Below are 25,186 nucleotides of genomic sequence, written 5' to 3'. Positions count from 1 at the left end.
TTTATGTGTCTTTGTCTCCACTAGGGTGAGCTCTCCTTCAGGGCAGGGACTGGGCTTCATTCATGTTTGTATCACCAACTTGGTATACAATCAGGGTTCAGTACATATTTGTTAAAGGAAAACCAAAAAGTCAATCAATATTTATTCCAGGTATACAAGAGTGGTTCAACATAACAACAAAAAAATCAATTAATGTAATACACCATATCAACAAATTGAAAGGAAAAAACCACATGCTCATCTCAATTGATGCAGAAAAGGCATTTGAAAAAATCCTACATCCTTTCTTGATAAAAGCAGTTCAAAAGACAGGAATAAAGGAAACATCTTCAACATGATAAAGGACATATATGAAAAACCCGTAACTAACATCATACTCAATGATGAAAGACTGAAACTTTTCCCTCTTAGATCAGGACCAAGACAAGGATGTCCACTGTCACCACTGTTATTCAATAGTGTGCTAGAAGTTCTAGCCAGAGAAACCAGGCAAGAAAAAGAAATAAAAGGCATCCAAATTGGAAAGGAAGAAGTTAAACATTCACTGTTTTGTGAGAACATGATCTCATATTTAGAAAATCCAGAAAAACCTACTACAAACCTACTTGAGATAAAAAACAAATACAGCAAAGTGGTGGGGTGCAAAACTAATTCACAAAAATCAGTAGGGTCTCTATATATTAGTAATAAGCTATCCGGGAGGTAATCAAGAAAAAAATTCCATTTGCAATAACAACTAAAAGATTAAATGTCAGGAGTTCAGGGAAGATGGCAGAAGAAGATAGATCAAGCTCAATACTGCTCCAAGGAACAGCTAGAGAAGGAATGGTAGGGTGACTGAGACAGCGATTCCAGGGTATAAATGACCTGGGAGAATCTTCTGCACCACATAGGGCAATCCTGGTTGCAAAAGCTGAGGAACTGAGACACAGAGAACCAGAGACCGTCTGGGTGGTGCAAACAGCCTAACTGGGAGTCCAGAGCCCTCAGGAGTGCATGGACAGGGAAACGGGGACTAGGAAGTAAGCCAAGCCGTGTTCCTTGAACACATTACCCTCACCAGTACAGCGCTACAACCCGAGACTCACCCCACACCCTACACACCTGAATCCTGTACATGGCCCCCACCCAGCACTTCAAGTACCCTCGCCCCACCAACCCCTTCAGTGCAAACCCACCCCACTACCCCTCCCCAAGTGCACGCACACCTGCCCCAGCCCAACCCACATCACCCACGCAGGTGGAGTCTTGCCCTGCCCTTCCCGAGCCCTACCTCCAGTTCCTGCCCACTGCAGGCAGTTGCCAGTGCATAAAGGCTGCAGGTGCTTATCTCCATAATCAGCCTACTCCCACCTCCAGCCCCACCGCCAGCCCATACAGTCGCGCATCCCACCCTGCCCTCCCTGAGCTCTGCACCCATGTATATCAGTTTACAGCACTCCCAGATTCACTCATGCACATGGCCGCCAGTCATACCCCCCAGCTCTGGGAAAAGGCTGACCTGCACAGCTGGGTCACATCCACTCCCAGCCCACACAGATGCAACACCAATTCGCTGCCCTAGCTTTGTACATGCGCACAAAGGGCCCCGTGCCCTAGATCAGCGCACACCAGTGCCCCACCTCCCAGACCAGTGCACCCGCACAGCCACATCCTCCCCCACCATTAGGCACCCACCCTCACAGGCACCAGCATGGCATCCCCAACCTGTGCCCATACCTGTACTGCAATGCATCACTGCACCGTTGTGTCCCACTCTACGTCATTCATCATACTCTACATCCATCCCTCAAAAGCAAGGCTTTAGACTACTGAAGGAAATCAATTTCCAAAGTAAATCAATCAAGATATTCACATGCTGCGAAGACAGGAGAATATCACTAAACATATCATGACAGAGACAGATATAGCCCAGCCTAACGAAGAAATTAAAACACCAGAGGAGACACAGACATAACTAATCAAAGATGTTCAAACAACTCTACTAAACAAAATCAGTGGGAGGGCTAATGACACAAAGGAGATAAAGGAGACACCAGAAGAGCATAAAGAGGAATTTGAAAAAATAAAGAGAAAAAGCAGATATCACAGATATTAAAGATGCTGTAGACCAAATAAAAAACATACTAGAGACACAGAACAGCAGATTTGAAGAGACAGAAGAAAGAATAAGCAAACTAGAATACAGGACAACTGATTTTGAAAACTCAAAACAGCAAATGGCAAAAAAAATTTGAATTGGATCTCAGAGAAATAATAGACAAAACAAAGCACAAAGAATCACTGGTGTCCCAGAAGGAGAAAAGAGCAGTAAAGGGTTAGGAAGATTAGTTGAGGATACAATGGGGGAAAACTTTGCAATATCTGTAAAGGATATAAATAAGCAAGTCAAAGAAGCTCAACGAACTCCAAACAGAATAAATTCAAACAGGCCTCACCAAGACACACACTAATCAGTCTGTTAAATGTTGAAGAGAAGCAGAAAATCCTGAAAGAGAAAAACAATCTACTACATACAAGAGAAACCACATAAAACTGAGTTCAGACTACTCAACTGGCAATATGGAGGCGAGAAGGCAGTGGTATGATATATTTAAGATCTTGAAACAGAAAGACTTCCAGCCATGAATTCTGTACCCAGCCAAACCGTCCTTCAAAACTGAGGGAGAATGCCAGAGACCCAGGTTTGATTCCCGGAGCCTGCTCATGCCAAAAAAAAAAAAAACAAATAACGGAGGGAGAGATTAAAATTTTCACAAACAAATCTTGAAAGGATATGTCAACAAGAGACCAGCCCTACAAGAAATACAAAAGGAAGTCCTGTCAGTTGAAAAAAAAAAAAAAAAAAGACAGGAGAGGGAGGTTGTTCTAGTTTGCTAGCTGCTGGAATGCAACATACCAATACACCAGAAACAGAATGGCTTTTGAAAAGGGGAATTTAATAAGTTGCTAGTTCACAGTTCTAAGGCCGAGAAAATGTCCCAATTAAAACAAGCCTATAGAAATGTCCAATCAAAGGCATCCATCCAGGGAAAGGTATCTTGGTTCAAGGAGGCCAATGAAGTTTAGGGTTTCTCTCAGCTGAGAAGGCACATGGCGAACATAGTTAGGGCTTCTTTCTCAGTTGGAAGGGCACATGGCGAACACAGCATCATCTGCTAGCTTTCTTTACTGGCTTCCTGTTTCACGAAGCTCCCTGGGAGGCGTTTTCCTTCTTCATCTCCAAAGGACGCTGGCTCGTGGACACTCTGCTTTGTGGTGCTGCAGCATTCTCTGCTTTCTCTGAATCTTCTCATTCTCTAAAATGTTTCTTCTTTTACAGAATTCCAGAAACTTATCAAGACCCACCCAAATGGGTGGAGACATGTTTCCCCCAATCCAGCTTAACAATCACTCTTGATTGGGTTACACCTCCAGGGAGACGATCTAATTACAGATTCAAACATACAATGTTGAATAGGGATTATTCTGCCTTTACAAAATGGAATTTAGATTAAAACATGGCTTTTCTAGGGGACATATATCCTTTCAAACCAGCACAGAGGTCTGTGAAGGAGGGTACAGAATAGAAGAGTACCAGTAAGGGTAACATAAAGGATAAAAAGAGAAAAGGGGGAAAGAATATAGAGATCTGACAAATAAAATCCATAAGATAAGATGGGGGATTAAAAAAAATGCCTTTTCAGTAATAACTTTGAATGTTAACAGACTAAACTTACCAATTAAAAGATATACATTGGCTGAATGGATTAAGAAATACAATCTAGTTATATACTGCTTACAAGAGATTCATCTTAAACACAAGGATACAAATAGTTTGAAAGTGAAAGGATGGAAGAAGATGTTCCATGCAAGTTGTAAAAGGAAGCAAGAGTAGCTATACCAATATCAGACAAAATAGACTTTAAATGTAAAGACATCATAAAAGACAAAGAACACTATATATTAATAAAAGGGACAATTTTCACTAAGAAGAAATCACAATCATAAATGTTTATACTCCCTATCAAGGAGCTCCAAAGTACACGGGACTGACACTGACAAAACGGAAGAGAGCGACAGGTGTTTAAACAATAGTTGGAGACTCATACACCACTCTCTTCTATAGATAGAACAACCAGACAGAACATCAAAAAGGAAACAGAAGTTAACTTGATAAATGAATTAGACCTAACAGATATATATAGGTCATTACACCCCAAAATATCAGGATATACATTCTTCTCTAGCTTCTGGAACATTCTCCAGGATAGATCATATGCTGAGGCACTAAAAAGGTCTTTATAAATTTTAAAACATTGAAATTATTCAAAGCACTTTCTCTGATCACAATGGAATGAAGGTGAATCTCAATAAGCACCAAAGACTCTCTCTCCGCCGGACCGCCGCGCGGCGCACGCGCCCCGCAGCAGCCGAGCCGCCCGACCTCCCTACCCCCTCTCTCTCTCCGCCGGACCGCCGCGCGGCGCACGCGCCCCGCAGCAGCCGAGCCGCCCGACCTCCCTACCCCCTCTCTCTCTCCGCCGGACCGCCGCGCGGCGCACGCGCCCCGCAGCAGCCGAGCCGCCCGACCTCCCTACCCCCTCTCTCTCTCCGCCGGACCGCCGCGCGGCGCACGCGCCCCGCAGCAGCCGAGCCGCCCGACCTCCCTACCCCCTCTCTCTCTCCGCCGGACCCTACCCCCCTCCTCCCCCTCCTGCTCCGGCTGCTCTCCAACCAACACGGTGCCCTCTTCCCCCGCCTTCACCGTGCTCCTCCGCCACCAGCCTCGACAGCCTTGCCGCCCTCACCTTTCCTCCTCCAGAACAACTACTGGGGGAGTGGAGATAATACAGAGCAGCTCCCGGAGCCACGAGGGAAATCAAAGGGACAGCGTACCCCATCCTGGAACGGCTGACTATCTGGGAGAACCAGCTCCGGTGAGATCACCAAGGGGCACGGGCTTTCCTGGGTGGGACAGCAAGCGACCGGAGTCCCTCCCTTCCACCTTCCCAGGCCAGCTGGTAGAATTGGACAGGCGGTCCCCTTAGGCCGCGGCGGCTGGTGCCCCCACCACACGAGGCCCCCCGGAACAGCTGAGATAGTTGGGTCGGAAATCCCCAGACTGCAGAGAACAGTGACCGGGGGATCCCTTCCAAACACGTGACTCCCCCGTCGGCTGGGAGCAGTGCACTCTCCCGGGCTGCGACAGCTGGCGCCCTCCCGCCACGCTTGGTGCCCCGGGCCGACTAGCTAGTTTGGCCGGACGCTCTCCTGTGCTGCGACAGCCGGCGACCCTCCCCGCGTTTGGAACCCCGGGCCGGCTGGCATTCTTCCGGGACGCTTCGGTTGCCGGGCCTCCCCTACGGCGAGAGTTTTCCAGAGTGGAGGGACCCACAGCAACTTTCGCTGGTGGAACCCACAGACAGGCGTGTGCCACGTGTGCCACCTACTGGGCAGGATAGGAAGAACAGATCCCAGAGACTGCGCAGAAAAATCTTTCAACCTGTAGGGTCGAACACCCGGGGAAATCTGACTAAATGCCCAGACGCCAGCAGAAGATAACGGATCACGCTCAGAAAATTGAACATATGGCCCAGTCAAACGAAGAAACCAATAGTTCAAATGAGATACAGGAGCTGAAACAACTAATGCTGAATATACGAACAGAAATGGAAAACCTCTTCAAAAACGAAATCGATAAATTGAGGGAGGACATGAAGAAGACATGGGCTGAACATAAAGAAGAAATAGAAAAACTGAAAAAACAAATCACAGAACTTATGGAAGTGAAAGATAAAGTAGAAAAGATGGAAAAAACAATGGATACCTACAATGACAGATTTAAAGAAACAGAAGATAGAATTAGTGATTTGGAGGATGAAACATCTGAACTCCAAAAAGAAACAGAAACTATCCGGAAAAGAATGGAAAAATTTGAACAAGGTATCAGGGAACTCAAGGACAATGTGAACCGTACAAATATACGTGTAGTGGGTATCCCAGAAGGAGAAGAGAAGGGAAAAGGAGGAGAAAAACTAATGGAAGAAATTATCACTGAAAATTTCCCAACTCTTATGAAAGACCTAAAATTACAGATCCAAGAAGTGCAGCGCACCCCAAAGAGATTAGACACAAATAGGCGTTCCCCAAGACACTTACTAGTTAGAATGTCAGAGGTCAAAGAGAAAGAGAGGATCTTGAAGGCAGCGAGAGAAAAACAATCCGTCACATACAAGGGAAACCCAATAAGACTATGTGTAGATTTCTCAGCAGAAACCATGGAAGCTAGAAGACAGTGGGATGATATATTTAAGTTACTAAAAGAGAAAAACTGCCAGCCAAGACTCCTATATCCAGCAAAATTGTCCTTCAAAAATGAGGGAGAATTTAAAACATTCTCAGACAAAAAGTCACTAAGAGAATTTGTGACCAAGAGACCAGCTTTGCAAGAAATACTAAAGGAAGCACTAGAGTCAGATACAAAAAGACAGAAGAGAGAGACATGGAGAAAAGTGTAGAAAGAAGGAAAGACAGATATGATATATATAATACAAAAGGCAAAATGGTAGAGGAAAATATTATCCAAACAGTAATAACTCTAAATGTCAATGGACTGAATTCCCCAATTAAAAGACATAGACTGGCAGAATGGATTAAAAAACAGGATCCTTCTATATGCTGTCTACAGGAAACACATCTTAGACCCAAAGATAAATATAGGTTGAAAGTGAAAGGTTGGGAAAAGATATTTCATGCAAACAACAACCAGAAAAGAGCAGGAGTGGCTATACTAATATCCAACAAATTAGACTTCAAATGTAAAACAGTTAAAAGAGACAAAGAAGGACACTATATACTAATAAAAGGAACAATTAAACAAGAAGACATAACAATCATAAATATTTACGCACCGAACCAGAATGCCCCAAAATACGTGAGGAATACACTACAAACACTGAAAAGGGAAATAGACACATATACCATAATAGTTGGAGACTTCAATTCACCACTCTCATCAATGGACAGAACATCTACACAGAGGATCAATAAAGAAATAGAGAACCTGAATATTACTATAAATGAACTTGACTTAACAGACATTTATAGGACATTACATCCCACAACAGCAGGATACACCTTTTTTTCAAGTGCTCATGGATCATTCTCAAAGATAGACCATATGCTGGGTCACAAAGCAAGTCTTAACAAATTTAAAAAGATTGAAATCATACACAACACTTTCTCGGATCATAAAGGAATGAAGTTGGAAATCAATAATAGGCGGAGTGCCAGAAAATTCATAAATACATGGAGGCTCAACAACACACTCTTAAACAACAAGTGGGTCAAAGAAGAAATTGCAAGAGAAATTAGTAAATACCTAGAGGCAAATGAAAATGAAGACACAACATATCAAAACTTATGGGATGCAGCAAAGGCAGTGCTAAGAGGGAAATTTATTGCCCTAAATGCCTTTATCAGAAAAGAAGAAAAGGCAAAAATGCAGGAATTAACTGTCCACTTGGAAGAACTGGAGAAAGAACAGCAAACTAATCCCAAAGCAAGCAAAAGGAAAGAAATAACAAAGATTAGAGCAGAAATAAATGAAATTGAAAACATGAAAACAATAGAGAAAATCAATAAGGCCAGAAGTTGGTTCTATGAGAAAATCAACAAGATTGATGGGCCCTTAGCAAGATTGACAAAAAGAAGAAGAGAGAGGATGCAAATAAATAAGATTAGAAATGAAAGAGGAGACATAACTACTGACCTCACAGAAATAAAGGAGGTAATAACAGGATACTATGAACAACTTTACGCTAATAAATACAACAATTTAGAAGAAATGGACAGGTTCCTGGAAAGACATGAACAACCAACTTTGACTCAAGAAGAAATAGACGACCTCAACAAACCAATCACAAGTAAAGAGATTGAATTAGTTATTCAAAACCTCCCTAAAAAGAAAAGTCCAGGACCAGACGGCTTCACATGTGAATTCTATCAAACATTCCAGAAAGAATTAGTACCTACTCTCCTCAAACTCTTCAAAAAAATCGAAGCAGAGGGAAAACTACCTAATTCATTCTATGAAGCCAACATCACCCTCATACCAAAACCAGGCAAAGATATTACAAAAAAAGAAAACTACAGACCAATCTCTCTAATGAATACAGATGCAAAAATCCTCAATAAAATTCTAGCAAATCGTATCCAGCAACACATTAAAAGAATTATACATCATGACCAAGTAGGATTCATCCCAGGTATGCAAGGATGGTTCAACATAAGAAAATCAATTAATGTAATACACCATATCAACAAATCAAAGCAGAAAAATCACATGATCATCTCAATTGATGCAGAGAAGGCATTTGACAAGATTCAACATCCTTTCCTGCTGAAAACACTTCAAAAGATAGGAATACAAGGGAACTTCCTTAAAATGATAGAGGGAATATATGAAAAACCCACAGCTAATATCATCCTCAACGGGGAAAAATTGAAAACTTTCCCCCTAAGATCAGGAACAAGACAAGGATGTCCACTATCACCACTATTATTCAACATTGTGTTGGAAGTTCTAGCCAGAGCAATTAGGCAAGAAAAAGAAATACAAGGCATCAAAATTGGAAAGGAAGAAGTAAAACTATCACTGTTTGCAGACGATATGATACTATATGTAGAAAACCCAGAAAAATCCACAACAAAATTACTAGAGCTAATAAATGAGTACAGCAAAGTAGCAGGCTACAAGATCAACATTCAAAAATCTGTAGCTTTTCTATACACTAGTAATGAACAAGCTGAGGTAGAAATCAAGAAACGAATCCCATTTACAATCGCAACTAAAAGAATAAAATACCTAGGAATAAATTTAACCAAAGAGACAAAAAACCTATATAAAGAAAACTACAAAAAACTGTTAAAAGAAATCACAGAAGACCTAAATAGATGGAAGGGCGTACCGTGTTCATGGATTGGAAGACTAAATATAGTTAAGATGTCAATCCTACCTAAATTGATTTACAGATTCAATGCAATACCAATCAAAATCCCAACAACATATTTTTCAGAAATAGAAAAACCAATAAGCAAATTTATCTGGAAGGGCAGGGTACCCCGAATTGCTAAAAACATCTTGAGGAAAAAAAACGAAGCTGGAGGTCTCGCGATGCCTGACTTTAAGGCATATTATGAAGCCACAGTGGTCAAAACAGCATGGTATTGGCATAAAGATAGATATATCGACCAATGGAATCGAATAGAGTGCTCAGATATAGACCCTCTCATCTATGGACATTTGATCTTTGATAAGGCAGTCAAGCCAACTCACCTGGGACAGAACAGTCTCTTCAATAAATGGTGCCTAGAGAACTGGATATCCATATGCAAAAGAATGAAAGAAGACCCATCTCTCACACCCTATACAAAAGTTAACTCAAAATGGATCAAAGATCTAAACATTAGGTCTAAGACCATAAAACAGTTAGAGGAAAATGTTGGGAGATATCTTATGGATCTTACAACTGGAGGTGGTTTTATGGACCTTAAACCTAAAGCAAGAACACTGAAGATGGAAATAAATAAATGGGAGCTTCTCAAAATTAAACACTTTTGTGCATCAGAGAACTTCATCAAGAAAGTAGAAAGACAGCCTACACAATGGGAGACAATATTTGGAAATGACATATCAGATAAGGGTCTAGTATCCAGAATTTATAAAGAGATTATTCAACTCAACAACAAAAAGACAGCCAACCCAATTACAAAATGGGAAAAAGACTTAAACAGACACCTACCAGAAGAAGAAATACGGATGGCCAAGAGGCACATGAAGAGATGCTCAATGTCCCTGGCCATTAGAGAAATGCAAATCAAAACCACAATGAGATATCATCTCACACCCACCAGAATGGCCATTATCAACAAAACAGAAAATGACAAGTGCTGGAGAGGATGCGGAGAAAGAGGCACACTTATTCACTGTTGGTGGGAATGTCAAAGGGTGCAACCACTGTGGAAGGCAGTTTGGCGGTTCCTCAAAAAGCTGAATATAGAATTGCCATACGACCCAGCAATACCATTGCTAGGTATCTACTCAAAGGACTTAAGGGCAAAGACACAAACGGACATTTGCACACCAATGTTTATAGCAGCGTTATTTACAATTGCAAAGAGATGGAAACAGCCAAAATCTCCATCAACAGAAGAGTGGCTAAACAAACTGTGGTATATACATACGATGGAATATTATGCAGCTTTAAGACAAGATAAACTTGTGAACCATGTAATAACATGGATGGACCTAGAGAATATTATGCTGAGTGAATCCAGCCAAAAACTAAAGGACAAATACTGTATGGTCCCACTGTTGTGAACGGACATTCGAGAATAAACTTGAAATATGTCATTGGTAACAGAGTTCAGCAGGAGTTAGAAACAGGGTAAGACAATGGGTAATTGAAGCTGAAGGGATACAGATTGTGCAACAGGACTAGATACAAAAACTCAAAAATGGACAGCACGATAATACCTAATTGTAAAGTAATCATGTTAAAATACTGAATGAAGCTGCATCTGAGCTATAGGGTTTTTTTTTTGTTTTTGTTTGCTTGTTGGTTTGTTTGTTGTTGTTGTTTTTTACTATTACTACTACTTTTATTTCTTTTCTTTATATTGACATTTTATATCTTTTTCTGTTGTGTTGCTAGTTCCTCTAAACTGATGCAAATGTACTAAGAAACAATGATCATGCATCTATGTGATGATGTTAAGAATTACTGAGTGCATATGTAGAATGGTATGATTTCTAAATGTTGTGTTAATTTCTTTTTTTTCTTTCCGTTAATAAAAAAAAAAAAAAAAAAAAAAAAAAAAAAAAAATAAGCACCAAAGAATGAGAACTTTCACAAATATATGGAGTTTAAATAACACAATTTTAAACAACCAGTGGGTCAAAGAAGAAACCGCTAGAGAAATCAGCAGCTATCTGGAGATGAATAAAAATGAGAATCCAACATATCAGAACTTATGGGATGCGGCAAAGGCTGTGCTGAGAGGAAAATTTATTGTCCTAAATGCCTAAATTAAAAAACAAGAAAAATTAAAAATTGAAGACTTAACTGCTCATCTGGAGGAACTTAAGAAAGAACAGCAAACTAACCCCAAAGCAAATAGAAGAGAAACAACAAAGATTAAAGTAGAGTTAAATGAATGGGAGAGCAAAAGACTAAATGTCTAGGAACAAACAAATAAAAATGTAAAAGTTATGTACACAGACAATTACAAAACATTGTTAAAAGAAACCAAGGAAGACCAAAATAAATGGAAGGCTATCCCATACTCATGGACTGGAAGGCTAAATGTCATTAAGAAGTCAATTCTATCCAAGCTGATCTACAAATTCAATGCAATACCAACCAAAATTTCAACAGCTTACTTTACAAAACTGGAAAAGCTAATTATCAAATGTATTTGGAAGGGTAAGGGGTCCCAAATAGACAAAAACATCTTGAGAAAGAAGAATGAAACGGAAGGACTCACACTTTTTGAGTTTAAAGCATATTATAAAGCCACAGTGGTCAAAACAGCATGGTACTAGCATAAAGATATTTGATCAATGGAATCAAGAGTTCAAAAATAGATCCTCACATCTATGGTCAATTGATCTTTGACAAGGCTCCCAAATCACTCAACTATGACAGAACACTCTCTTCAATAAATGATGTTGAGAGACCTGGATATCCATAGCCAAAGGAATGAAAGAGGACCCCTATCTTATACTCCATACAACAGTAATTCAAAATGAATCAAAAACCTGAATACAAAAGCCAGTACTGAAGTATATCCAGAGGGGGGTGGTCTGCACCACATGCAGCCACGGTGGTGGTGGTGGTACATTCGGACCTGGCAGGGTGCGACCCAGCAGGGGCCCCTCGAAGGGGCTGTTGGATCTCATTCACCCCCGCACTCATGTAGCCCTGCTGAAAGTGGCGCAGACAGTCACTCTGCTGACTGCCTTCAACTGCGTGAGGAGCTCTCTGTGGACCACCTTCAGTGCCTACAGCTACTCTGAAGTCATTATCATTTGCAACTTGATTATGATCCTCACCTTTTACCCGGTACACCTCTTCTGCTTCTACCTTGTGCTCTTCCAGATCAGCTGGCCCTTATTGGTCTTTGGTTTCCTGGTCACCTTCTTCATGGTGAGCATGTGGCTGTCCTGCAAGATCTCATGTGTGACCCAGTGAACAGATGGAGCTGTCTGAGGATGCAGGCACCGCAGGCACTCACGGGAGCTTCTGCTGGTAGCTGGCAAAACCTGTAGGCCAGTGACCCATAGAGAGGCTTCTGAATCTGTGTTTCTGCACCAGAGTCCTGTTCAGCTGCTGGCCAGCAGAAGAGGCCTCTCTGCTTTCCTCCTGCCCAAGAAGCTGGTTCCCTGGGCTCCTATGCTGATCCCAGCCTCTTTATCAGGTCTTCCTAGGAGAATATTTCTCCCCTTCTGGAAAAGAACAGCGGCCTCAAGGGAAATTTGTTCTCTTCTCTTCTGCTTTTAGAACTGCCTCAGGTACTGAGACTTCCACTCAACAGAATGGAGGGGGTTCTGAAAACTTGTACATAAATTTGCTTCTCTTTCATATTCCTCCAGTGAGTGAAGCTGCCTTATGTCCTCATAAAAACAAAGCCTCCTCCTACTTCATAGATAATGTAAACCTGGTCTTGTAAAGTGAGGCGGGCCTGCACAAATAGGATGGGGGCAGCCTGGGTCTCCTTTCCCTGCCTCTGCCTTTGATACCACTGTGTGTGTAGGCATCTGTGTGTTTGTTTTTAATAAAATACTGACTTGGCCAAAAACAAAACAAACAAAAAGAGTGTTGTAGTTTCCTAGCTGCCGGAAGGCAATATAGCAGGAATGGAATGGCTTTTTAAAACAGGAATTTAATACGTTGCTAGTTTACAGTTCTAAGGCCGAGAAAATGTCCCAATTAAAGCCAGTCTATAGAAATGGCCAATCACAGGCATCCAGGGAAAGACACCTTGATTCAAGATGCCCGATGCAGTTCAGGGTTTCTCTTTCAAGTGGAAGGGCGCATGGCAAACACAGTCAGAGTTTCTCTCTCATCTGGAAAGGCACATGGTGAACACAGTCAGGGTTTCTCTCTCAGCTGGAAGGGCACATGGCAAACACGGTGTCATCTGCTAGCTTTCTCTCCTGGCTTCCTGCTTCATGAAGCTCCCGGGGAGGTGTTTTCTTTCTTCAACTCCAAAGGTCACTGGTTGGTTCTCTCTGCTTCTCATGGCTGTGTCGTTCTTCTCTGCTCTTTCTGAATCCCCCTCATTCTGCAAAATGTTTCCTCTTTTATAGGACTTCAGAAACTAATCAAGACCCACCCAAATGGGAGGAGACACGTCTTCCCTAATCCAGCTTAACAATCACTCTTGATTAAATCACATCTCCAGGGAGATGATCTAAATCGGTTTCAAATATACAATACTGAACAGATACTAGAAGAAACGGCTGCCTTTACAAAATGGGATTAGAATTAAAACATGGCTTTTCTAGGGTACATTCATCATTTCAAATCAGCACAAAGAGCTAGTACCATAAAACTCCTAAAAGGAAATACAGGAAAACATCTTCAAGATCTAGTTATAGGAGACTGTTTCCTAAACCTTATACTCAAAGCAAAAGCCATGACAGAAGAACACAGATAAACGGAACCTCTTCAAAACTGAATACTTCTGTGCTTCAAGGGATTTTGTCAAAAGGGTGAAAAAGCAGCCAACTCAATGAGAGAAAATATTTGGAATATATACAGAAATCCTACAACTCAACAGAAGATAACACAATTTTAAAATGGGCAAGAGACTTAAATAGACATTTTTCCAAAGAGGAAATACAAATGGCTAAACAGCACATGAAAAGAGCAACTTCTTTTAGCTCTTAGGGAAATACAAATCAAAACCACAATGAGATACCATTTCACAACTACCAGAATGGCCGCTGTTAGACAAACAGGAAACTACAAGTATTGGAGAGAATGTGGAGAAACTGAAACACTCATTCACTGTTGGTAGGTATGTAAAATGGTATAGCCATTGAGGAAAACTGTCTGGTGGTGCCACAGGAAACTATAACTTGGCAATCCCACTAGTCATGATATATGCAGGAGATTTGAAAGCAGGGACACAAAGAGACTCTTGCACACCAATGTTCACTGCAGCAATATCCACAACTGCCAAAGATAGAAACCCAAGTGTCCATCAACAGATGACTGGATAAATAAAATATAGCTATATGCATATGATGGAATATTATTCAGCAATAAGAAAGAATGAAGTCCCAAAGCATGCAACAACATGAATGAATCCTGAGGACATTATGTTCAATGAAATAAGTCAAACACAAAGGTCAAATATTCTATGAGCTTGCTGATTTGAACTAACTATAATATGTAAACTCACAGACATAAAACATAGAACATAGGTTACCAAGATATAAAATGAGGCTAAGAATGGGGAGCAATTGCTTAATATGTGCAGAATGTTTAACTACAGTACAATTAAATATTTGGAAATGGACAGAGGTGATGGTAGCATGTTATTCTGAGAATAATTAACAGTGCTGAATGGTGTGTGAGTGTGGTGGAGGGGGGGAAGTTTAGAGTCATGTATATCACCAGAAGGAAAGTTGGGGGTTAAAACATGGGAATGTATAGCACAGTGAATCTTGTGGTGGACAATGTCCGTGATTAATTGTACAAATATTAAAAGTTATTCAGGGAGTGCAAGGGTAGTTCAGTGGTAGAATTCTCACCTGCCATGCAGGAGACCTGGGTTTGATTCCTGGCCCATGCACTTCCCAAAAACAGGCAAACACAGAAAGAAAAAACAAACAAAAATTCAACAAATGATGCTGCAATAATGGAATATTCACATGGTAAAAAGAATGAAATGTGACCCCCACCACATAGCATACAAAAATAAAGAACTAGAGGGCGGGCCGCGGTGGCTCAGCGGGCAAAGTGCTTGCCTGCCATGCCGAAGGACCTCGGTTCGATTCCCGGCCCCAGCCCATGTAAAAAACAAACAAACAAACAAAATACAATAAAACAAGAAAATGTTTAAAGATGTTTCCCTTTCTTCCTCCCTTCCTTCCTTCCATCCTTCCTTCCTTCTCTCTGTCTTTCCTTCCCTTCCTCCCTCAAAAAAAAAAAAATAAAATAAAAAATAAAGAACTAGAGAAGATATACAACACTATTATAAGGAGTTAATAATAAAGGGGAATATGGGGAAAATGTACCTATTGCAGACCATGGTAAACTAATATTTTAATACTCCATCAACAGAAACAAATGTATCACATCAACACTACTGGTAAACAGTACAGGGAGATAAGGAGTATGGGAGGATTAGGGGTTTCTTTTTTTTTTATTTCTTTTCTGGAGTAATGAACATGTTCTAAATTTCATCATGGGATTGCATGCACAACTATGTGGTGATACTGTAAATCACTGATTGTATACTTTGGATGGTTTGTATGGAGTGTGACTGTATCTCAACACTCAATAAAACTGGGGAAAAAACATCAATCAATAAATCTGCAGTCATTTAAGCAGATCACCTTTTCCCTGTGAGGGCCTGATGTGCAATGGCTGCAGACAGCAGCCTCTCTGGTAGTGTACACGGCTGACTGCTTGTATGGTGTTCTAGTTTGCTAGCTGTTGGAATGTGATAGACCAGAAATGGAATGGCTTTTAAAAGGGAAAATTTATTAAGTTGCAAGTTTACATGTTCTAAAGCCATGAAAATGCCCAAATTAAAATAGAAACGTCCAATCTAAGGCATCCAGGGAAAGATACCTTGGTTCAAGAAGGCCAGTGATGTTCAGGATTTCTCTCTCAACTGGAACAGCACATGGTGAACACGGAGGCATTTGCTAGCTTTGTCTTCCAGCTTCTTGTTTCATGAAGCTCTCCTGGGGGCATTTTTCCTTCTGCATCTCCAAAGGTCTCTGGCTGGTGGATGCTGATTCTTGACGCTGTGCCATGGCGCTCTAGTGGCTCTGAAAGGAAATCTCTCTAAAACGCTTCCTCTTTTAAAGGATTCCAACAAACTAATCAAGATCTACATGGAATAGGCAGAGTTACAACTCCACGGAAGCCATCTAATCAAAAGTTACCACCCACAATTGGATGGGTCACATCTCCATGGAGACAACCTAATCAAATTTCCAACCTATAGTACTGAATAGGGATTAGAAAAAACAGTTGCTCCCACAAAACTGATTAGGATTAAAACATGGCTTTGTAGGGTACATAATCCTTTTAAATTGGCACATATGGGTTGCCCTAAGGAACCCCGAAGACAGCCCTTTCCTGCTGATGTTCATGTCAGCCCTCATGCTGTTTCCCAACCTAGGCTCCAGACAAGTTTACAAGGTGCCTTTGGAAAGCCTCAGATATGGGAGTCAATACCATCTAAGTCATCATATCCATCCATACCAAGCTTCAAAACAAGGAACACGCGGTTGAGGCACTATGCAGAGCCAAATTCAAGTTCCCTGGCTGCCAAGAAACGGGGCCTTACCAAATTTAATTCTGATGAGTCTGAAGATGTGGTGGTTGAAAAGAGCCTCATCCCAGATGTTTGTGGGGTCAGTATATCCCCAATCATGGCCCAGTGGAAAAGGAGCAGGGCCCACACCCGTGAGGCCCTCATCTAACTTGTGCCTACTGATAAACTACGTTTCAACTCCATAATTTCTATTTTTAAAAGTAGTTTCCAACTCCTTATTGATATTTCCCCATTTGATACAGCATTGTCATCATACCTTCCTTCCTTTATTTCTTTAATCAGAATTTCCTTTAGGTCTGTGAACACGTTTATAATGGCTCCTTTAAAGTCTTCTTCTGAAAATAAAACATCTGGACTCTCTTATTGAGATTTTCCTTTGGTTCCTTTTTTTCTAGTATAAAGGTCATATTTTTCTGTTTCTTTATATGCCTCATAATTTTTTAGTTGGAAACCAGACAATTCAGATAATATAGTGTGATGACTCTGTACATACTAATCCCCTCTGCCCCAATCCAGAATTTGCTATCACTATTTCTTTGTTTACTGGTTTAGTGGTAGACTGAATAATTTTAGCAAAGTCTATTCCCTCACCTCCTCACCTCATCCTGTGTTGAGCCTGTGTTTCTCCTCAGGAAGCTGCAGTTTTAGGTATGCCTACTGTCACCCTAGGATGACAGTTGTTTTCGTTAAGATTTTCTTCCTCCTATTTCCTGTCTACTCAGCTGTAAAACTAATTGCTGTCTGATTTCTCTCGTTTTCAACAATGCCATGAAACATAAAATGCTCCAAAAACTAATTCAATCAATTTCTGGACCCTTGGAAGGAGCTGTTTGAGGTCAGTGTTTGATTTTCTTATCTGACCCCAGAAAGTTTCCTCCCAACTTAGGAGAAAATCTTTGCAGAGTTCCTGAACATGACTCCAAAAGCATGATTCATAAAAATAAAATACTGATCAATTGGACTCTACTTCAACTTAAAATTTTTGCCTTGTGGGAGGTATTTTTTAAGAGAATGAAAAAACAAGCTATAGGTTGAGTGCAAATACCTGCAAATCACATACTGAATAAAAGACTTGCATTCAGAATTTATAAAGAACGCCCCAAACTCAACAGTATATTTAACATAAGTCAATCAATGTAACACACCTCATTAACAGAATGAAAGAAAAACCACACAGGATCATCTCAGCTGATAGAGAAAATGCTTGTGACAAACCCAACATCCTTTCATAATTAAAAACACTCAGAAAACTAGGAACAGAAGGGCACTTCCTCAACATGATAAAGGGTATATGTGAAAAAAACATAGCTGACATCATATTCAACAGAGAAAACCTGAAGATCTTCCTCCACCACCACCCCACCCTACCCTGGAACAAGACAGGAATGCCAGGTTTCACCACAGCTATTCAACATTGTACTGGAAGTTCTAGCCAGAACAATTAGACATTTAAAGAAATAAAAGGTATTCAGATTGAAAAAAGAAATAAATCTATTTGTATTCAGAGATGACATGATCCTATTTATAGAAAATCCCAAAGAAGAGACACACACACTCACTCACACATACACAAAATCTAGGCCTAATAAACGAATTTAGCAAAGTTACAGGGTACAAGATGAACACACAAAAATCAGTTGTGTTTCTACACACCAGTTGTGTTTGGAACAAACAATCCAAAAAGGAAACTAAGAAAACAATACCATTTACAACATTAATTTGTCATGATGGCAATACTATTCAAAATATCTATACAGTCAATGCAAATCCTATCAAAATTCCAATGGTCTTTTTTCATATGGAATTGCAAGGGACCCCAAATAACCAAAACAATCTTGAAAAAGATTTTAAAACTTACTGCATATCTATAATAATCATGATAATGTAGTACTGGGTCAAGGATAGACATATACACCAATGAAAAGAATTAAGAACCCAGAAATAAACCCATGTATCTATTACCAACTGATGTTTGACAAGGGTGCCAAGACCTTTCAATAGGGACAGAATAGTCTCTTTAACAAACAGTGCTGGGAAAACCAAATATCAGTGCTGGTTTGACTGTGTTATGTCCCCGAGAAAAGGCCATGTTCTTTTAATCCATTCCTGTGGGACAGCCCTATTGTGGGTGGGATCTTTTGATTAGGTTGTTTCAATTGAGATGTGACCCAGTCAATTAAAGATGGGTCTTAATCGTTTTTACAGGAGTCCTTTATGAGCAGATAAAGGATAGAGAGAGCTCAGAGAGAAAAACACTGAGAGAGAGAAACACTGAAGAGAAACTGCTTAAAAATGCCCCAGAGGACTGGAAAAGGTGGCTCAGCAGGCAGAGTTCTCGCCTGCCATGCCAGAGACCTGGGTTCAATTCCCGGTGCCTGCCCATGTAAAAAAACAAAACAAAACAAAAACCTCAGAAATGCTAAGAGAGGACCCAGAGAAGCTCAGAGAGGAGACCACTGGAACCAAGAGCTGACAGCAATGAAACCTGGGAATGAAGGACCAGCAGACACCAGCCATGTGCTTTCCCAAGTGAAAGAAGTGTCCGAGGTGCCAGCAGCCTCTCTTCAGAGTTCAGGTATCATCCTGTTGATACCTTTATTTGAGCATTTTTATAGCCTAAGAACTTTAAACTGTAAGTTAATAAATCCTCATTATTAAAAGTCAACCCATGGGTGGGCAAGTGGCTCAGTAGGCACAGTTTTCACCTGCAAGGCTGAAGACCCAGGTTTGATTGCCAGTGCCTGCCCATGTAAAAAAAAAGAAAAGCCAACCCATTTCTGGTATATCGCATTCCCTCAGCTTTAGCAAAGTGAAGCAACCTCCTACTTCATTCATATCACATACAAAAATTAACTCAAAATCAATCAACTTAAATATAAATGCTAAAATCATAAAACTCTTAGAAGAAAGGATTAAGAATATAGTTTACCATTCATGAGCTTGCATTTGCATTACATCAAAAGCTGAGGCAACAAAAGAAAAAACAGATAAACTGGACTTTACCAAAATTAAAAACTCTTCTGTTTCCAAAGACACTATCAAGAAAGTGAAAAAGACAACGTAAAAAATGGGAGAAAATATTTGTTAAGGGGTTAGTATCAAGAATATATAAAGAGCAATTACAACTCATCAACAAAAAGACAACCCAAATAAAAATGAACAAAAGACCTGAATAGACACTTCTCTAAGGAAGATATACAAATGACCCACAAGTTCATGAAAAAAAATGTTCACTATCTTTAGTCATTAGGGATCTGCAACTTAAAACCAGGAGATACCATTTCACACCGACTAGGTGGATATTATTCAAAAAAATAGAGAGAGAGAGAGAATATAACAAGTATAGGTGGGGTTGGGGAGTACACATCACTGCTGGTGGGAATGTAAAATGGTTCACAGCCTCTGTGGAAATGTTTGGCAGTTCCTCAAAATGCTAAACATAGTTACTGTATGACCCAGCAATTCTACTCTAACCATATGATCCAAAATAAATGAAAATATATGTCCACACAATAATTGTACATGAATATTCATACCAGCATTTTAGTCATACCAGCCAAAAAATAGAAACAATTTAAGTATTCAGCATCTAATGAATGGATAAAAAATGTGGTATATTCAGACAATGGAGTATACTGGACAATTTAAAGGAATGAAGTACTGATAAATGCTACAATATGGATGAACCTTGAAAACATTATGCTAAGTGAAAGAAGCCGTCACAAAAGACCACATACATGATTCCACATATGAAACACACAGAAAAGGCATATGCAGAGCCAGAAAGTAGATTAGCGGTTGCCAGGCAATGGGTAAGACAAAAGTGGTGAGTGACTGCTAACAGCTAAGGGGTTTCTTTTTGGGGTGATGAAAATGTTCTAAAATTGCTTGTGAGGATGGCTGCACAAGTGTACAAATCAAAAACCACTAAAATGTACCTTTAAAAGGGTAAATTTTATGGTACACGGATATCTCCAATCTGATACAACAAAACAAGTAGGCTCAAATCTTTGCCATGTTAAAATTCCCTCCCTCAGACATTCATCACCTTCTGCTATCACCTCCTTTCTACTTTTCACTTCACAGGTGAGCTTCCAGAAACAATCCACATTTGTTGTCTCCACTCTCTGACCTCCCATTAACTCAAGTCAATAAAATCTAGCTCCTGATACAGTCTACCAAAACTACTCTCACTCATTTATCAAATCCAACAGCCTTCTTGTTATCAACTTCAAAAGACTCTTAAAAATCCTTACTTAAATTAACTTCTTTAAGCATCTGAAGTATAGCTTCCTTTTGAAATGACCCCACTTTGGCTATTATGATATTTCCTTATGATTTCTCCGTATCTCTAAACACTTAAGAATTTCCTTTTCCATTTTTCCCTCTATCTGGCTTCAAATGTTGTTCTTCGGGGTCTACTTCTAGTACTTCTCTCAGTCGGTACACAGTATTACCTAATTCAAAGACTTCATCTAACAGCATATTTAAGCTGATGACCCTCATAGCCAGAACGTTCTCTCCCACTTTAAATTCATACTCAGCAGATGTTTACACATGGATGCTTCACTCAATATATACAAAAGCTAAAATATTGCTTCTCCTCAAATTTGCCCCTTTTCCTAAATTCCCTTACTCACTAGATTGCATCACTGTCTAATCAATCACCAAAATTAAAATCCAAGTCATCTTATCTTACTATTTCTCCTTCACTCCCCAAATCTAATTGCCACCAAGTCCTATGGATTCTACCTACTGAATATTTCTATTAACCTAATCCTCTGTAATCCTACTGACACTGCCTTAGTTTAGATCCTTCTATCACCTCATTCACTGCAGAAACCTCCTAAGCAGTTTTTCTGCATCCAACCTCACTTTCCCTCCATTCTTTCTGAAAAGTATACTCCTTAATACCAGTATGATCACTCTCAAATGAAAACCTTACAATGTTTCTTTACTGATTAAAATTCCTATACTCTATCATTACCTACAGGAAAAAAAATGTCTAAAATTCTTAAATGGCATGTGGTGCTTTTGAGGATCTATCTGTATAGCCTCATCTTCTGCTACTCAACACCACAAATCCAATTCTACTACAGAAAACAACTTTTCATTCTCATAAATGTGTTATGTTCTCTCTCTCCCTCTTGTCTTTGTTCAACTTTCTCTTTGCCTGAAGTCCCTTTCCCTCCCTTTTCTGCCTTAGTCATGTCTAAATTTTCTTTAACTTTAATGGCATAAACTGTAAAGCATCTAATTTTTAACACATAGGAGGGGGTTAAAAATAGGTTCAACTGGCTTAGGTCTCGCTTCTTTGTCGTGTCTCAATGGCTCCCATTTGCCTACAAAATAAAGTTGAAATTACTTTGATGACATATGAGACATAAATCCATAATTTGGTCTCTGCCTACCCCACCCCCAATTTCATGTCTAGGTTGCCATACTTTTGGTCACACTATTCCTTTTAAATGCCCATCCTTTCTATATCTGTATATATATTTTTACTTACCACCCCCCTCTTCTTCAATTCCTCCTTCACTTCCCTTGAGAAACTGATAGCTATCTCCTTTGTACACACATCATACCCACAAACTTTTTTTTCTAATCAAAGTATTCATAAAAATGTATTGTACTGAAACAAAAAAATAAAAGTAACAACAACGACAAAAAACGAAAACAAAAAGATAAAACAAAAAAAGTATTGTGCTTGTTGACAGTTCAAGTAAGGGATACAGTCTCACCATCCTGAAGGCAGGGATACTGCCTTATTCATCTTTAAGTCTTCTTTACCTGGCATGGCACCTGCTGCACGATAATTCCTCTACCCTAAATAATCTGCATTTTTCCTTGTCCTCTCTTACATAATCTAATGGAAGCTTCTATTAGAGATTTTCTTTCAAAATAGAAGATACTTTCAGGTTACATTCTGGGCCTAAATCTCACCTTGAGATAAAGGGTACAAATTAAAGTTAATATGCATTTTCTAATAATATTTTTAATCTTTCTACATTAAGGGAGAAAAGGTCCCTGTAAGATCAATAATGAAAAATAATATTTTGAAGAGCTAGCAAGTTAGGTATAATGTAGTTTTGTTTTTAAGATACTTTGTTTAAAGAATTGCTTGTCAATAGTTACTCAAATTAGTCTGCCAGACTTGGCAGCTATGGGTCAGACAGAAAAGCAGGAACCACTCTCCCGACTTCTTTCCTACCCCATCTACTGCTGACACAGCTTACATTAATTACTCATTTTGAGGAAGATACTCAGAAAACATCAATGCACTAAGATAATTCTAAACGTAGATGTGATCTTACCTTTCTCATTACAGTCCCATTTATTCATTTAGAAATGCTGCCTCCATGGGCTCCAAACCAAAAGTGGCCCTATTCCTTGGCACCACTTAATTTGTGAATATCTGCCCCACTATATTGGAGTGCAGCCCAACGTACTGCAACATTAGAATACGTCCACTCCACCAACCAAAAGTGTCAGTGAAAGTGTTTCTAATCCTGCCGGAAGGTGTAACTCATTGTTCAAACGAGTGTACTTTTCTTACATGCACGTTCAAAACACTTCGAATTAAAAATTTAATCACATTCAAGAACTCGAGTAGGCCGTAGAGGAAACACGCTGCTTGCTCAAGAGGGCGACTCTGTAGTAAGGAATCCCAAAACTTGAAACAGCACACTTACTTCAGGTAAAGCTGAGGCTGGAATAGTTTGTAAAGCCTGGTTCATTCTCAAGGCCACGATAAACTTAAAAAAATTTTAAATTAATAATTTTTAAAAAGCTGACCTCATTGCAGAGCATTTGGGCACATGCACACTTGAGAACGGGTCGTGAGAAGCATTCTCAACTCCAAATCTGTCGGTCCGTTCCCACTGAAACCTGAACTAAGGGCTGTCGTGCCCGAAGGAGCCCGGGGCTCCACCACCCGCCGGGGCACAAATCAAGCGCCTATCTCCAGTCCCCTGAGCAAGCGCTGGACGAGGGTCAACATTCCGGGTAAGAACTAGGAGATAATAACAATGATGAAAAGGGTCCGAGTCCCCTCTCCTCCGCTCAGCGTGCTCCCGAAGGGCTCTCCTACCGCGCGGGAAAGCAAGGCGGAGGCCCCCCACACCCAGAGAGCACCCCACCGCACGTGCGGATGCCACCAGGGGAGGCCTGCCGGCCAGTGGACGGGACAGACAGCAAGGGGGGACAGCACCCCGGCCCGGGAGGAACCCTCACGGGGCAGCCACGCCCCCCAGCCCCCAACTCCAACCCCGACAAGCGGTCAGCACCAGCCCCGCCCGCCGCCTGACAGACCCCGGGGCGAGGCCGGGGCCGCAGGATCCCTGGGTACGCGAGGGGCTCTGCGGCGACCACGGCACGCCACCACTCCACACGACTGACCTGTGCGCGCCGCCGCGCGACCGCCGCCCCAGCCGCCGTCGCCACCTCGCGCTCACGCTGCCGTCGCCGCCGCCGTCACCGCCCCCCGCGCCGCGCCCCTGGCCGGCCTCAGGAACCCCATCCCCACCCCGCCCAGCCGCCGCCTGTTTACAATGACTGGGATGGAACGGGACGAGCCGGCCCCGCACGCAGGCGCACTCCCTCCCCGCGCCGCTTCCGGGTGTCCTGCTGCTGCAGGCTGACGGCTAAGGCCGTCGAGGGCCCCTCGCGCGGGGCACGCTGGGAGGCGCAGTCCGCGGAAACCCGACGTTCGGGCCGCGGGAGGACGCCGTGCGGAGGGTGTGCACTACGATACCCAGGAAGCATCGCGCGCCCTGCGGCCCCGGGCGCGCTGTGGTCACCGAGAGCGCGAGTGTGCGCGACGCGCTGGTCCTGCGCCGGCGCCTGCGCAGTGCGCGGCCTTGGGAACTGGGTGGGCTGCCTGCCCGGAAAAGGAGTGAACGGCGGTGGTTTGGGGGCTGTTCCCGTGGTGGTCCCTCCGCGTCCTGAGCCGCCTGTCCTCGGCTTTCGAAGTCCAGCCCTTGCTTATTGCCAGCGGGCTTCAGTGGTGCTAACCGGTTAAACCAGCCTCGGAGGCCGGCCCAGCCTGCCGCAGGGTGGGGCGAAATCCTGGCCTTCAGCTGGGCGGGGGACCGTTCATTTCGGTGGGAACTCTTTTGCTTGGGGGTTTTGGGAAGAGGAAGCGACGTGGACTTGTGGGGGGAGACTTGTAAAAACTGTCGGGATCGTCTGCAAAATTCCTTGGTCCCTGTGGGGCAGCGGACAGCTGCCTGCCCGCCACCCATCCCTTTGGCGCCACGTTTACGAAACACCTGGATAAGAACTGCCCAGCTGCATATTTAAGGCACCGGTAGAACTGGAAATAGTTGGGTTTCCTCCAGAACCGAGGGCGTAGAAAAGTCCTTTGTAAAGGACTTGAAGAATTGTTCTAATGTACATTGAGGGCTGGAAAGCAGGGTCTTATCACTTGTTCTTGCTTTATGAAAGTAGGCAGTTTTTTAGGGAAGAAGTGGGGTTTGGGACAGATAGATGGTCGTACCCAGTCGCTTCCTTTACTACCTGCATTGCTCTCTTTAAAACTTCATTATATATTTGGATTGGCAGGCCACAATCAGCCGACACTATCCCTCCCAGATCAGTTTTTCTCAAATCTAAGTACAGA

The 25,186-nt window shown here is 41.7% G+C and overlaps 1 protein-coding gene and 1 pseudogene across 3 annotated transcripts in view; one reads left to right on the top strand and one right to left on the bottom strand.

Moving 5' to 3' along the window:
* Positions 1 to 24,026, bottom strand: part of RALBP1 (ralA binding protein 1) — an 86,931-nt gene extending 62,905 nt beyond the window's left edge. The window contains exon 1 of one of the 3 annotated variants that reach the window (XM_077135978.1): positions 23,965 to 24,026. The gene's annotated coding sequence lies outside the window, so the exon portion shown is untranslated. Of the gene's footprint in view, positions 1 to 15,851; positions 17,907 to 23,877; positions 23,932 to 23,964 lie in introns of those variants that run through there. The other 2 variants (XM_077135980.1, XM_077135979.1) reach the window with 2 other exon arrangements.
* LOC143662842 (small nucleolar RNA SNORA70) lies at positions 15,591 to 15,738 on the top strand (annotated as a pseudogene).
* Positions 24,027 to 25,186: the final 1,160 nt, after the last annotated feature.

Source organism: Tamandua tetradactyla, chromosome 18 (assembly GCF_023851605.1).
Source record: "Tamandua tetradactyla isolate mTamTet1 chromosome 18, mTamTet1.pri, whole genome shotgun sequence".
In the NCBI taxonomy this organism is placed as follows: domain Eukaryota; kingdom Metazoa; phylum Chordata; class Mammalia; order Pilosa; family Myrmecophagidae; genus Tamandua; species Tamandua tetradactyla.
The sequence above is the reverse complement of the archived record's forward strand: the minus strand, read 5'-3'. Positions and strand labels throughout refer to the sequence as shown.